Source organism: Capra hircus, chromosome 18 (genome assembly GCF_001704415.2).
Source record: "Capra hircus breed San Clemente chromosome 18, ASM170441v1, whole genome shotgun sequence".
Lineage (NCBI taxonomy): Eukaryota > Metazoa > Chordata > Mammalia > Artiodactyla > Bovidae > Capra > Capra hircus.
Genome location: NC_030825.1, coordinates 51,560,079 through 51,573,709, shown reverse-complemented (window position 1 = coordinate 51,573,709; position 13,631 = coordinate 51,560,079). Strand labels below are relative to the sequence as shown.

The 13,631-nt window shown below is 46.2% G+C and overlaps 1 pseudogene; it reads right to left on the bottom strand.

The window, feature by feature from the left end:
* The window catches only part of LOC102178064, a 13,410-nt pseudogene continuing 5,227 nt past the window's right edge, over positions 5,449 to 13,631 (bottom strand).

Below are 13,631 nucleotides of genomic sequence, written 5' to 3'. Positions count from 1 at the left end.
GTGTGTGTGTGTTTTAACTGAAGTGTAACATCAGGTCTGCTCACAGGGATCCAACCTCAGCCCCTCTGGCCGGAGGTCAAACTCCACCCCTCCCTGCCTCTTCTCAGATGGACCCCTCACGGGTGAGCGGCTGCCCCGCCTCTTCTTGCCCCGCCCCTCCTGGGTCCCGCCCACTGCTCCTCCCCAACGCCCCCTGCAGCCCTCTCCTCCACTTGCCTCTGTCTTCCCCTGGTTTGATGCTTGCCCGTCTTCTCCACTCTGGCCCTTGCAGGGCTTCCCAGAACCTGTGCCTGAAGAGCCAGGAGTGGCTTCCAGGAGAACGATCCCTCAGCCGGAGTTCCTTGGTGTTCAGGCTGCTGGCCCAGGCTGAGCAGCAGTTCTGCCAGCCCTGGACCTGTCCGCAGACACTATCACTAGCAATTGAGGCCTCTCCATGAACTGCAGCACACCAGGCTCCTCGGTCCTCTACTACTTCCGGGAGTTTGCTGAAACTCATATCCATTGAGTTGGTGATCAATCCCTGGGTTGGGGAGATACCCTGGAAAAGGGAATGGCAACCCACTCCACTATTCCTGCCTGGAGAATTCCATGGACAGAGAAGCCAGATGGGCTAAAGTCCATGGGGGTCACAAAGAGTTGGACATGGCTAAGCAACTAACATTTCCTAATGCCAGTTACAGAATCTAGGCAGTGACTTACTGTACAAATCTTCAACTTTTCTGTATATTTTCAAATTGTCCTATTAAAATGTTAGGAAGCTATGATGCTATTGGTCTCTGTCTCTTAGTGGAGACTGTTGATTCCTTTGGGAGAGTTCACTGGTTGAGATTTTCAACCGATGGGAGTTGAGTCAGTGCTCACGACTGGTGGGAGAGTGTAACAGAGCTTGACTAAGGCTTTCCCTCCAAAGATGCTGTAAGCAATGGAAAGTAACTCAAATTCATTTAGGCAGAAACAGGAATCTATTTTTCGGAGCTCTGGGGCAGGCCACATGCTGGATTCAGGCTTTAAATGATGTCTTTGTTGTTGTTCAGCTGCTCAGTCATGTCCAGCTCTTTGTGATCCCATGGACTGCAGCACACCAGGTTTCCCTCTCCTTGACCATCTCCCAGAGTTTGCTCAACTCTTGTCCATCAAGTCAGTGATGCCATCCAACCATGTCATTCTCTGTCATCCCCTTCTCCTCCTGCCTTCAATCTTTCCCAGCATCAGGGTCTTTTCCAATGAGTCAGTTCTTCAAATCAGGTGGCCAAAGCATTGGAGCTTCAGCCTCAGCATCAGTCCTTCCAATGAATATTCAGGGTTGATTTCCTTTAGGATTGACTGGTTTGATCTCCCTGCTGTTCAAAGGACTCTCGAGTCTTCTGCAGCATCACAGTTTGAAGGTATCAATTCTTCAGCTCAGCCTTTTTTTATTGTGATGATGTCTTTAGCAGCAGTAGTAGTTTAGTCGCTAAGTCGTGTCCGACTCTTGCGACCCCATGGACAGTAAGTAGCCTGCCAGGCTCCTCTGTCCTTGGGATTCTCCAGACAGGAATACTGGAGTGGGACTCTGGTTTTCTCAATCTCTCTGCTCTCTTTGTCTCTTTTGTTGTCTGGTATTATCCATATGGTGGTAAGAGAGTTGCTGGAAGTCTAGTCCGTGGTAGATTATATCATTTTCAAAATATTTTCTTCCCTCCCACTGGTCCTTTCCTTAGGAGAGGATTTTGTTTCCCTCTTCCCCGCTGATGAGTTTGTTGTGCAACTTGTTTTGGCCGTGACTCCTGTTGGCCTTCTTTTGTACCCATAGGTTTCACGGGGTTCCGGGTACTGCTCTCTCCCTTTGACCCTTCAAGGATAAGGGTGTAATGGAGCCTCTCTGTGGCTAGTTTACAGGTGTTTCACCATCCCTCATTGGATACCCTTCACTTTGTAAATAGTGCTATTATTAGATGCTCTATTATCTTACTTGTGTGTGACTTACTTTTCTGCTGGGATCCTGACTGACACAGAATTCTATTGGATAGATCTACCACAATTTTTTTTTTTTTTTTGAGGGGCTTCCCTGGTGCTTCAGCAGTAAAGAATCTGCCTGGCAATGCAGGAGATGTGGGTTCAATCTCTGGGTAGGGAGGATCCCCTGGAGCAGGGAATGGCAACCCACTCCAGTATTCTTGCCTGGAAAATCCCTTGGACAGAGGAGCCTGGTGGGCTACATGCAGTCCATGGAGTTGCAACAGAGCTGGACACGACTTATCGACTAAACAGCAAAACAACCGCCACCACAATTTATCGGTTGTATCTCATGCTCTGCTGCTGCTGCTGCTAAGTCACTTCAGTCGTGTCTGACTCTGTGTAACCCCAGAGACAGCAGCCCACCAGGCTCTGCTGTCCCTGGGATTCTCCAAGCAAGAACGCTGGAGTGGGTTGCCATTTCCTTCTCCAATGCATGAAAGTGAAAAGTGAAAGGAAGTCGCTCAGTCGTGTCTGACTCTTTGCGACCCCATGGACTGTAGCCCACCAGGCTCCCCCATCCATGGGATTTTCTCTTTTACCTTCAATCTTTCCCAGCATCAGGGTCTTTTCCAATGAGTTGGCTCTTCACATCAGGTGGCCAAAGTATTGGAACTTCAGCATCAGTCCTTTCAATGAATGTTCAGGGTTGATTCCCTTTAGGATTGGCTGGTTGGATCTCCTTGCTGCCCAAGGGACTCTCAAGAGTCTTCTCCAGCACCACAATTCAAAAGCATCAATTCTTAGGCTCTCAGCTTTCTTTATGGTCCAACTCTCACATTTGTACATGACTACTGGGAAAACCATAGCTTTGACTAGACAGATCTTTGTCAGCAAAGTGATGTCTCTACTTTTTAATATGCTGTCTAGGTTTGTCAGGAGAAGGCAATGGCACCCCACTCCGATACTCTTGCCATAGCTTTTCTACCAAAGAGCTAGTGTCTTTTAATTTCATGGCTGCAATCACCGTCCATAGTCAGCATCTAAGATCTGTTAGGACTTCCCAGGTGGTCCAGTGGCTAAGAATCCACCTGCCAATGCAGAGGACACAGGTTTGAGCCCTGGTCTCGGATGATCCCACATGCCTTGGGGCCACTAAGGCCCTGTGCCACAACCACTGAGCGTGCACAGTCTAGAGCCTGAGCTCCACAACAAGACAAGACACCTCAACAAGCCCGCACACCACGACAGAGGAGCTCCTCGCTTGTCACAACTAGAGAAAGCAAAGCCTGGGCGCAGCAACAAAGACCCACCACAGCCATGAATAAATGAACAAATAAATAGAATCTTCAAAAAGAAAATATAAATCAGACCATGGCATGCCCGTGCAAATGGAATAAAGCACAGTCAATTTCTCGCCCCCTTCTCTGACCTAGTCTCCCACACCTCAGTGCAAGCCGGTCCCAGCTCTGGGCCTTTGCACTGGCTGTTACCTCTGCCTGAAACACTTTTCCCCCAGGCCCCTGAATGGCTGTTTCCTTCTCATCCATCAGTTCAGTTCAGTTCAGTCGCTCAGTCGTGTCTGATTCTTTGCAACCCCATGAATCGCAGCACACCAGGCCTCCCTGTCCATCACCAACTCCCGGAGTTCACTCAGACTCACATCCATCGAGTCAGTGAGGCCATCCAGCCATCTCATCCTCGGTCATCCCCTTCTCCTCCTGCCCCCAATCCCTCCCAGCATCAGAGTCTTTTCCAATGAGTCGACTCTTTGCATGAGGTGGCCAAAGTACTGGAGCTTCAGCTTTAGCATCATTCCTTCCAAAGAAATCCCCGAGTTGATCTGCTTTAGAATGGATTGGTTGGATCTCCTTGCAGTCCAAGGGACTCTCAAGAGTCTTCTCCAACACCACACTTCAAAAGCATCAATTCTTCAGCGCTCAGCTTTTTTCACAGTCCAACTCTCACATCCATACATGACCACAGGAAAAACCATAGTCTTGACTAGAAAGACCTTTGTTGGCAAAGTAATGTCTCTGCTTTTGAATATACTATCTAGTTTGGTCATAACTTTTCTTCCAAGGAGTAAGCGTCTTTTAATTTCATGGCTGCAGTCACCATCTGCAGTGATTCTGGAGCCCCGAAAAATAAAGTCTGACACTGTTTCCACTCTTTCCCCATCTATTTCCCATGAAGTGATGGGACCGGATGCCATGATCTTCATTTTCTGAATGTTGAGCTTTAAGCCAACTTTTTCACTCTCCGCTTTCACTTTCATCAAGAGGCTTTTTAGTTCCTCTTCACTTTCTGCCATAAGGGTGGTGTCATCTGCATATCTGAGGTTATTGATATTTCTCCCGGTAATCTTGATTCCAGCTTGTGTTTCTTCCAGCCCAGTGTTTCTCATGATGTACTCTGCATAGACGTTAAATAAGCAGGGTGACAATATACAGCCTTGACGTACTCCTTTTCCTATTTGGAACCAGTCTGTTGTTCCATGTCCAGTTCGAACTGTTGCTTCCTGACCTGAATATAGGTTTCTCAAGAGGCAGGTCAGGTGGTCTGATATTCCCTTCTCTTTCAGAATTTTCCACAGTTTGTTGTGATCCACACAGTCAAAGGCTTTGGCATAGTCAATAAAGCAGAAATAGGTGTTTTTCTGGAACTCTCTTGCTTTTTCGATGATCCAGCGGATGTCGGCAATTTGATCTCTGGTTCCTCTGCCTTTTCTAAAACCAGCTTGAACATCTGGAACTTCACGGTTCATGTACTGCTAAAGCCTGGCTTGGAGAATTTTGAGCATTATTTTACTGGCATGTGAGATGAGTGCATTTGTGTGGTAGTTTGAGCATTCTTTGGCATTGCCTTTCTTTGGGATTGGAATGAAAACTGACCTTTCCCAGTCCTGTGACCACTGCTGAGTTTTCCAAATTTGCTGGCATATTGCGTGCAGCACTCTCATCCCTCACCTCCACTTAAAAGTCACCACTTCACAGAGGTCTTTATCGATGGCCCTGTGCCTCAGTCACTCCCTATTATATGGCTTGTTTTTATTTGCCTCTTATCAAACACTGTCTGCAATTATCTTGCTTATTCATTTGTTTCTTAACCATCCTCTCACTGACTGGAATGTTGGCTCCATTCCATTCCTTGTTTCCATGGTAATCTCACAACTCAGAACAGTGCCTGCCACATGGTAGGGACTCAGTAAATATTTGTAGAATGAATGAATAAGTAATTCTATCCACAAGACTTCGTAATGAATTTTCCCTTGAGATGTAGCCTTGAACTCCAAACTGAAATTGCCAACACACCACAATACTAGTCTTGAAATTCTGCCTCTGTCCCTTACCTTGAAATCTCAGATCACCATCTATTCGATCTTTCTCTTCCCTGAGCCTGCTTTAAAGAAAGATGCGGGGCTCCCCTTGTGGTCAGGCTGGATGATGGGGAGACCACAGAAGGAACTTTCCACAGGAGAGAGTGAGCAGGGAAGTGAGGAGCCTGCACGTGTTAATTCTGGACAGAGAGAGAGGCTGCATGCAAAGACTCAGAGGGGATCTGAGCCTCTTCTTGCCTTCCCCCTCCCCTGCAGGGCAGGAAGCTGACCTGGAACACAGGGGGCAGTCTCCCCAGCCCATTCACCCTTGGTGTAAGGTCAATGTCCTCAGGGGCCTTGTGAGACCCCAAGGAGAAGTTCTGCAGCAAGGAGGTAAAGATGAGGAAGGGCTGGGAGCGGGCCAAACTCTCACCTAGACAGAGGCATTTTCCTGCAGGTGTAAGGGAGAGAGTGTCAATGAGGGGAGCCCTGCAGAGCAGTTGGTTGCCCCACCTCGAAAATCTAAGGATATTTGCATGCTCATTTACATAGATTTACATGCCAAGTACTTCTGATTCTATGTTGGTGATGGTTAGTTGCTAAGTTCTGTCCAACTCTTCACAACCCCATGGTCCTCTGTCCATGGGATTTTCCAGAGAAGAGTACTGGAGTGGATTGCCATTTCCTCCTCCAGAGGACCTTCCTAGAGGGGTAGAGGGGAGCTGAAACCTCTGGCCCACTCTGGTGTAGGCGGGGACTTGGCTGATCAAATACTGACCTACTTCTGCTCAGTGGATACACAGTCCTTGCTCTAAGCTTCTGAGTGTCTGCACTCTTCTGGTAACTTTGACCCTCCTCCCAGCCCCCTGGTCCTGCTCACCATCAGCAGGCAACAGAGTCAGCCTACCAGACCCAATCCCCACACCCCAACCCATGGAGGTACTGTCTAGTCATGCCCACATCATGATTGACAGAGACTTTGAATAATACTCTGCCCACCTTTACACCCATTTTTCTGACTCTCATGACCACTCCTCACATCGTCCTGCCACACAGGGTCAACTATCACCAATGGGTCCACCATGTAGGTGGAGCCCTGAATATCCTTGACCCACTTTAGCACAGGCTGGGTCCACTGGAGTAACCAAGAGAAGGACCAGCATGTTCCTGGGTTGAGCAAGAGTTTCATCTGCATCTTGTTGACCCGCAGTCTCATGGAAAGGAAAGGAGCCCAGAGAGCTATCTTGCGTGTGGGGAAAAGTTCATTACTGTTCCTTCATTAAGTATTCCCAGTACATTTCTTGGTGCATAAACTTCTCTGCCACATTGAACTTGGATGGGATTTCCTTTATCTGGTGAAATGAGGTCTAAATTTGTGCATGTCATGCATTTTCCCCCGTTTCTTCATACGTCAGGAAAGAGTCCCCATTAGCTCCCATTTCTACATGACTGTTATGGTCATGAAAATAATAACCTTTTAATTTTAAGTTGTTGAGACGTTCAGATTACAGCCTAGCCCTGCCCTGACCTCCACAGAACATGACTTCCTACCCAGCCTTGAGCAAGTAACCTGCCCACCCAGCCAGCCTCTCTTGTTCCGCTTTGACAACAGAGAATGAGTCAACACTGAGATAGCGACTATTTTTTAAGTGATCAAAGGAGGAAGACAATTTGATCCTCCTGACAAGAGCTGAAAAGATTATTGAGAATACTCAGTGTAATATCTTGGTTAAAAATTTAAAAAGAATTTACTGTAAAATATGGAGGAGAAAAACATTTCCTTAGTTTGACTTACAGTTGAGAAAAATATATGGTAGAGTAGCCATAAAATATCTGGAATAGGCAATAGCCAGCATTCAGCTTCATAGAGAAAATAAAAATATTCTCCTTAAAGTTAGGACTTGGACAAGATTGCTCACTATCTGTGCTATTGCTTCACATGATTCCAGAAGGGCTAGTCCTTGATATTTGGGAAAACATGACATGTGACGTTAACATAAGAAACAATAAAGTCAAAATATCATCATTTACAGCTGCTAACATCAGTTAACTCCACTCCAGTACTCTTGCCTGGAAAATCCCATGGACGGAGGAGCCTGGAAGGCTGCGGTCCATGGGGTCGCTGAGGGTCAGACACAACTAAGCAACTGCAATTTCACTTTTCACTTTCATGCATTGGAGAAGGAAATGGCAACCCACTCCTGTGTTCTTGCCTGGAGAATCCCAGGGACAGGGGAGCCTGGTGGGCTGCTGTCTATGGGGTCGCACAGAGTCGAACATGACTGAAGCGACTTAGCAGCAGCAGCAACATCAGTTATTAGGAAAATCCAAGAGAAAAAAATGAAGCATTATTAGGTATAAAAGTAATATAGGGAATTTGTTCAATTATGACAGAAATACACACCCCAAAAGATGAGTGGATTTCTGATATACTTAATAAAACAATTTGAAATGCCTTTAGAAAAGTGCTCTGGACTAAAGCCTGTGCTCCCAAAATTTATATGTTGCAGTCCTGATGCCCACCACGATATTTTGAGAAGGGATCTGGGAGGTAATTAGGTTTAAATTAGTTCATTAGGATGGGGTCTCCCTGAGAGGAGAGCGTTCTTAGAAGAAGTGAGACCACAGTCCCCAGGCTTGCAAGTCTACAGCAAGATAGTGGCTGTGTGCAAACCAGGAAGAGACCGCACCAGAACTGGACCATGCTGGCTCCCTGATCGCAGACTTGTGGCTTCCAGAACTGTGAGAAAATAAATTTCTTTTGTTTAAGCCACCCAGTCTATGGCATTTTGTTACAGCAGCCCACAGCTGAGCTGACAAAGTGGTCCTACAAACAATAGCCACAATCTTCTCCCATGTTTCTTAGGAATAAATTTAGCAAAAAATATGCAAAACCTAGTTTTAGAAAAGTTCAAGATGCCAGCAGTGGTACAAGGACTAAATGAACACACTGCCTTTTACGCTGCTGCTGCTGCTTAGGACATATAAATGGGCTTTAGGTGGTGCTCATGGTAAAGAATCCGTCTGCCAATGCAGGAAACATAAGAGACACCTGTTAGATCCCTGGGTCCTGGGTCGGGAAGATCTGGAGAATGACATGGCAATCCACTCTGGTCTTCTTGCCTGGAGAATCCCATGGACAGAGGAGCCTTGCAGGCTACAGTCCATAGGGTCGCAAGAGTCAGACATGACTTAGCGACTAAACCATTACTATCAAAAATGGAGGTTTGGCAAAGCATCAGAATCAAAATACAAATTTAGATTAATCCTAGTAGAATCCCAGTGGGATATTTTGGGACTTTGACAAAATAGTTCTAAAATACACTCAAGAAAAATAAAATGTGTTACAAACAAAAAAAGGAAGAGTAATGTCCCCTGGAAAATATTAAAATATATGTACAGATATAATATTAATAATTCAAAGAATATTATATAGCTGAAAAAGACAGATTGGAGAATCAGTGTGGATATGGATTATTACCCCCAAAAAAAGAATGCTAAAACAGAAATAGACCTGAGGAGAATAACCACTTCAAATACGATGAATTTCAAGTCAGTGGCTAAAACTGAATTATTTCATAAGTGATGAATACAGAATAACCCTAGGAATGCATATTGAATCAGGGTTGACCTAGGACTGAATATTCCTCACATTTCTGTGCCTTAAGTGTCTCATATATCTCACTCTAGTCTTGCTTGTATTTTTAAATATGAAAGCAGCTAACAAGAAACAAATTAAGGAGTTTTCTTTCTTTTTCTTCCTTTCTGTTCCCTTCCTTTCTTTCTACTTTTAATTAAGTTACCTACCTATTATCTATTTACCTACCCACCACCTACCTTTGTGTGTGAGCAAATATTAATAGAACCAGTAAAGGACATCCTCTGTAGTACTAATAAGTCAGGTTTAGTGATGAATTATGGACGATTTTCACCTTCACTTCATACTTCACTTTTTGTATGAAAATGAGAGAAATGTCGTTATTTAATCTTGAAAGGAAAGTTGTAAACGCCTTTCCCCATTCTTGCCGCATGGCAGGTGCTCAGCACTGGATCCTTGGTTTCTCTGTTCTCTGTGTGCAAGCATGTCTCTCTGCCTCTCACTTTATCTCCGTCACTGACTGAGTCTCCGTCTTCCTTCCCCACCATACCTCATCCCTATCCTTCCCCCTCACACTATTCTTATCTCTGAAGATGTCTTGCTTTCTCTTCCCTTCAGACTCCTCGTTTCCCAAACTGTTCACACAGGGCTTGGAGCTGGATCAAGAGAGGGAGTCACATACAGAGCGGGAGTGAGCAGACATGCCCACGGGGGAGAGAGAGCATGCCTGACTTATGGAGAATGGAATGAAGACTTGTGGCTTCTTGAACTTGCCCTGCGCATCCAGGAAGCGGCCAGGGTAGAGGGCATCTGGCTTCTCAAAGTGGCGTGGGTCATGGAGGGCAGAACTCAGGATGGAGTACACAGGAGCGCCCTAAGAGGACGTCAAAGACAAATGGGCCCAAATGGCCGTCAACAAAGAGCGGCTGAATCCTCAGCAGATAAGGAGCTTCACCTGCTGTCTGGCTCTACACTTGCTGGCAGGAATGTTGAAACAGTTCTGCCCTATTTGGTCAATAGTGTCCCATCCCTCCAGGTATCCTCACCAACCACCCTGATTCCTCCTCCCCAAGACCCCGGGTCTTCTTTATGATCCGTCGACGGAAAGGTTCACATCTGACTCAACAGAGCCCTGTAGGAAGCTGACTCCAGGACTGGGGCCAGAATATAATCGGGTGGGTGCTGTTCATTGGGCAATTTGATACTGTTCATATCTACAGAGTATGGTTATATTTCAAAATGAAAGCCACACACACAAATTGCAAACTGTATTGGTATGGACATAAAGACCAGAGGGTAAGGTGACATGAACGCTGGGCACATAAACTGCACCATAACAGATGCAGTAGGGCCCAGTCATTGTGTATATAGGTATATATAAACATATGGGTTCATATAAAGGAGAGATTAGAACACAGATTATAAAACCAGTCAGCTGTATAACAAGTTTCAATAAGTACATGGTACTTTTTTCAGCAAACATAACATTTTGTAAAGGTTAAAAAAAAAAAAAAGAACAAAAGGGAGAGGACTTTTCTCTTTCTAAAATCTCCCTCCCTCCCACAAAAATCTGGAAATAAGAATTCTTCTTATAGTCACGAACCAGACATGAACCATAAGGCTGGAGGTGGCCAGCACCTTCCAACCAATATTCTCTGGCCCTTCTGGTCTCACCTTTGGGAGATAATATCCCCGGAAGTGAGTGTCCCTGATGGCAGAGTGGGGTAGGCCAAGTGGGACAGAGTCACTGGATCTCCGAATCTCACGGATGACAGCATCTGTATATGGCATATTTACCCGCTCTTCCAGTGCTGGGAGATGGGGTGCACCATTACTCTGTCGATTTCTGCCTGGACTTCCTCTGAGAATGGTTAGGGTGGGAGGAGGGTATGTCGATAAATATGCATACCAGTGGACTCAACCAAGTGACCTAAAAATGACCTGCAGCCTGATGGGAGGATCTTGTAAATTCTTTACTAAAGATGTTAGGCTACCATTCCTTCTTAATGAAAGCATCAAAAAGGAAGTTAGAAGCTTCTTTGAGGGAAGTCTTGGGTGGTGTTTCCACTCTAGTTACAACATGAGGATAACTTGGATAAAGATGGGTGGGTGGAAATTCATTCAACACTTCAGGATGTGCTTTTTTCTTTTCAGCTAAAAATGAGTTGCAGGTAAAACGGGTGTCATCTCTTTTTGTCCCACTCACATGCTATGTGATTTTATATATGTCACTCCCCACTCTGGCCTTAAATTCATTCTTGTGAAATAACATGCCTGACCAGGTGAGAGCATCTCCAAGTCTGATCTGCAGACCATTAACTTGAATGGAGGAGCTCTTTAATTAGTTGTAAATGGGCAATATACTTCAAAAAGTCAAGTTTTTTGTCAAACTCAAAAACCATGTACTTTCATAGACTGGCAAAATCCACTTCAAATGCTTTGTGCTTTTATTATAAGTCCCAATAGAAGTGATTTTTTATTTTTCAGACTACTCAGGACAAAAGTTATCTGTCTTAGCCCATCAGACAACCACCTTCCCATACAGCCTCAGGGACACTCACCCCTCCATCGTCCCCAGCTCCCATAAGCCCAGCTCACCTGAAGACATCGGGATTTTTAAGAAGGAGTAGAAACCCATAGCTGAGAGTGGCGCTGGAGGTCTCTGTGCCAGCAATGAGCAGTGAGAGCACCGCGTTAAGGAGATTTTTCTGGTGAAACTCACTCTCAGGATCTGAGCGCTCCAAGAGACAGCGATGGGCGCTTCCTAAGGTCTCGCCTTGCAAAGATTTCACTTTTTAGGGTCTTCCTCCCTCTCTACCAGCACCATGTTCCTCTGTGCCCCTCATTCTCTTTGCTGATCTGTTTTTCTCTAGCCAAGGCCAATAAGATACTAAGAGAGTGAGCTCTGGAGCCAAAGCTCTGGATTTCAAACTCAGGTCCTACCATGTATTAACTGTGTATCTTTGTGCAAGAAATAAAAATTCTATGTGCTTAGTTCATCACGTGGGTTGTCGTGATATAATGTATAATAAGCTCAATGGGCTTCCCTAGTAGCTCAGATGGTAAAAAAATCTGCCTGCAATGCAGGAGAGCCCACTTGGGTTCCTGGGTGGGGAAGATCCCCTGGAGAAGGGATAGGCTCCCCACTCCAGTATTCCTGGGCTTCCCTGGTGGCTCAGCTGGTAGAGAATCTGCCTGCAATGCTGGAGGCCTGGGTTGGGAAGATTCCCGCTGGAGGAGGGCATGGCAACCCACTCCAGTATTCTTGCCTGGAGAAGCCCCATGGACAGAGAGCCTGGTGGGCTGCAGTCCATGGAGTCACAAAGGGTTGGACACGACTGAGCCACTAAACACAGCACAGCACATGGCACATGCCCGACCAATCAGAACAGACATTGGTCTCTATCATCTGAATATAGGAGGAGCCTGACCAATCAGAACAGACTTGACTGTCGGAACTGGGGAAGAAGGGAGCTGTGTCTCAGAGAAAGCTTACTGGACACATGTTAACTGCTTAATTACCAGCTCTTTAAAGGCTGCTGGGAGGAAGGCTTGGGGAGGCATAGGAAAAAAATGGTGGGGGACTGTGGATCTTGGCTTTCTTCTAATCCTTAGGGAAATATTTCAACATTTAAAACACATGTAATCGCACCCAAAGATATTAGTTCAATGTCAGTACGGTTTCCATCACTCCGTTTCCCATCGCCAACACCCATCTGGGCCAGGTCTTGCCTTGTCCATGTGAAGCAGGAAGGAATCCTTGAAGTCCTTAGGGCCACTGGGATCCAGCATCTTCTGGTGCCTCTCCATGTTCTCAGTGATAAATCTTTCACCTCTTGAATCATGCTGTACAAGCACGTGTGTGTGCCAGGAAAGTGTTTTCAAGATGCCCGGGGAGATTTCAAACTCCTACAGGGTGGCAGACAAGGCCCCAGAACCTATTATACTCGCTGGACTGGTTCTGTGAGTGTTGATGTTCTGAGCTGCACATATAGCAACATCCAAAGGCTATTATTTACCCTGCAGACTTGGAGGGTGTGGCTCCCACCTGAGCACACTCACACACACATACTCACACACACACACTGACACACACACACACACTCACACACACACAGTGCTGCATGGACCTCTGCATCCAGCCCCAGTCACTGTCTCATCTGCTGAGGTTTCTTCTCTCGAAGCCCATCCTTGTCCAAGGCCTGATTCTGACACCCCGACTGACGGATGGCTTCACCTGGGAGGGGTCAGGGCTTGGAGTGCGCACATGAAACTGATCTCTCGATGCCTTCTGCCTTTGGTGATCAGGACAGAAATCATCTGACCTCTTCCCAGGGTCTACCCACCCTGATTCCTGGCCCACCATGGAATCTTTAGCCTCACCTGGCTATAGAAGGAGCTGACAATGACAGAGCCCTCATTCATTACATGTAGGAGCTGTAATAATTGAGGGTCCTGGTAATTAAAGTGCTCGTCGAAGGCGATGGAGGAGATGGTGTTCGCAGTGATGGAGTTAAAGAGGAAGTGGGGATCCAGGTGGGCCCCTGAGGAGGAGAGGTCTGTCATGGGGGTCCCCTGCAGTGTCCTTCTAGGAGACTGACCTGACTGGTGCCAGCCTAGCTTGTTTGATGATTTTCCTCTTTTCTTCTTTGCTTTCATTGTTCCTCTCTGTCTCCCCTTTTCTTTCTAGGAATGTCCACATCTGTGTCTCTTGTAGTTTTTCTTGCTCTCTGTCTTGGGCTGACTTTCTCTGGTCTTATCTTTGACTCTTTATTCCAG